This window comes from Odontomachus brunneus, unplaced genomic scaffold (genome assembly GCF_010583005.1).
Source record: "Odontomachus brunneus isolate Ranch 3 - 2012 unplaced genomic scaffold, Obru_v1 Obru_scaffold_171, whole genome shotgun sequence".
Classification (NCBI taxonomy): domain Eukaryota; kingdom Metazoa; phylum Arthropoda; class Insecta; order Hymenoptera; family Formicidae; genus Odontomachus; species Odontomachus brunneus.
This window is the reverse complement of record NW_022639621.1, coordinates 488,678-491,614: the sequence shown is the minus strand read 5'-3', so window position 1 is coordinate 491,614 and position 2,937 is coordinate 488,678.

Genomic DNA, 2,937 nt, shown 5'->3' with positions numbered 1-2,937 from the left:
ATACGGCAAAGCCGAAGTCACGTCGTTACCGAACCGTTGACGCTGATTATTGGCCAATGATACCGATTTCGAGATGGCACCTCCGGGCTGTTATTACCATACCGCCCTATTCGATCGGACGCGACGATCGTGACGTGGCCGACCTCGTCTCGCTTAGCGCATTTGCATACAGGGTGTCCCGGCAGGTATCCTTGGCTAGATCGCGGGGAATGAGTTATATAGAGTTTAACCTTTGCAACCCTGGTAATACACATCCCGATACGAATGATACGAGCTGTGATACTAACAAAGAGAGATCAGGACAGGCGGGTCGTCCTGTTATGTCGCAAATACAATACGATTGCGCAACTAATCGCATGAACGTACAGAAGAAAAAATAGTTCGTTGCTCTTTAGACTGAGAGAACAGAATTATCTAAGAAACAAAAAATGTTTATTTAGTAGCGTATTAATGACTTATATTTACCTGAATCTAAATTCTTTCATTTAAGTAGAAGAAATAATTATTTTTATGAAAAGCCACAAAAAACGACATCCTTATCAATACCAACTTTAATTTACAAGGATAGGAAATAGGCGAAACAATCACCGCACATAATTCGACCGCATGCGGAACAGGAATTCCTGATGAATAAACCATTATTTTATGCAAGGCTATAAAGCCCGTAGTAAGGTTAATTTATATACGAGCGATAAAACTTTTTTACTATAATATCTGCCCTGTTGAAAAGGAGATGGAACGTCTCTATGATTAACTATTATGAGTTACTGTTCACAGCTTCAGGTTTCGTCGAATTAATCGGTGTTTCTGATTTGCATCGATACGTTTTAGCCTTTTCGCGAATTTACGTCAAATATGCGGATATGCAGACGAGACGTCGTTTCGTTTGCTGCAGTAAAATGAAGTTACGAGTAGATTGTCGTATTCTACTTCAAATTATTAATTCTTAGATATATTACTCTCCAAATACGCTGAGCAGAAAAATACATGAAAATTTATTTGTGGGGTATAAACTTTATTTCTGTGAAACAAAGTTTATTTCTATGAATAAACTTTGTAAATTGTAATATAACATGCATTTTTATTTTCATTTTCACTGTTTCGTTATAAGTACTATTATAACCTTCTTTCACTCATATTTTGGGTAAGATGATCCACTATCATTTTAACATTTATAAAACAAAAGTCGTTATATTTCAAAAATTACTTTTAATATTACAGTAATTAAATCTTATGTGCAATATGTTTTGATAAAAAATTGGATTCAAAATTTAAGTTTTGTAGAGGTTTCTATTTTATATGTATATTATATTTTTCACAAATAATATGTATTAAATATCCTATACTAAAATAAATATATCAAATTATGTTTTTTTAATGGGTCATCTATTCCTTATGGCCATCTTGTCTTTTATATTTCATAAATATAAAATTTTCAGTATACGGATAAACACTGAGAGGGAATACTTAAAAAATAAAGAATGTATAAAAATAAAAAAATATTTTGGTAGATAACAATATCCGATAGATTAAATATCCGAATTTCGCATTTTTTCGTTATTTTACACTATAAAAAGAATATTAAATTTAATGATATTAAGTTCGGATTTTTTAGATTTAGGGTAAACTCGGATAAGATGGCCATACTATTTTAAAATGCAAAAAAAATAAATTTCTTATTGTTATTTCTTAATAGCGTTTGGCATAATACTTGACTGAAACCTACAGTACATAATACCATTAGAGTTAAAAGGAAAATACTTCAGTGAAATTATTTATTACAAAAATGTCAAAACATGAGCATTGGCCATCTTACCTAAATGTTTAAGACAAGATGGCCATAATGAATAGATGACCCATTAAAAAAACATAATTTGATATATTTATTTTAGTATAGGATATTTAATACATATTATTTGTGAAAAATATAATATACATATAAAATAGAAACCTCTATTACAAAACTTAAATTTTGAATCCAATTTTTTATCAAAACATATTGCACATGAGATTTAATTACTGTAATATTAAAAGTAATTTTTGAAATATAACGACTTTTGTTTTATAAATGTTAAAATGATAGTTGATCATCTTACCCAAAATGTGAGTGAAAGACGGTTATAATAGTACTTATAACCAAATAGTGAAAATGTAAATAAAAATGCATGTTATGTTACAATTTACATATCTACTTTATATATCTAACACTAATTGCGATAGCTTAACTGTAATTTATTCGACGTTACAGCAAGTTTTAGTGGATACATGAGAAATTTTACAGGTAGTCGAAAATAAAAATATAGTATAATATTCATAATCTTACTATTTCGAAAAACATACACTACGATAAATATCGATTATCTTTGTGACTGATTACACAAACGCAATGTTTTGCAATTATTAGAGAAATTACATATGGCCATCTTTCCTATGGCCATCTTTCCGGTATGGCCATCATATCCGAGTTTACCCTATTCTCCAACTCAAGCATATTATTTTTTGCTATCGTAAGTTCGGTCATATTCATTTATAAGTTTTTCTAAATAACAAAAATAATAATATAAAGATTAATAGTTAATTAATATATATATATATATTTTTTTTTATATTTATATTAATATAAATATTAATTATTATATTTATATATATTTTATATATATATAAATATTTCGAAATATTCGGTTGATTAAATTAAATTCTCAAAAGTACCCCTTAACTACTTTTTCTCAGAGCGTTATATTTTGATTTGGCGTTCCAATTCTCCATTTGGATGTACGATGATACTAGCAGTACCATAGTATTATAGTATACGTTACATATTCCACAATACTTACTCACCCGGGTGGTGAATGGAAATGCGGCTTAAAGTGAGGTGAACGACCGCGTCGCGGTAGTGAGTTTGTGGGCGGGGCATTACGTTTATCTGAGCCGTGGAGG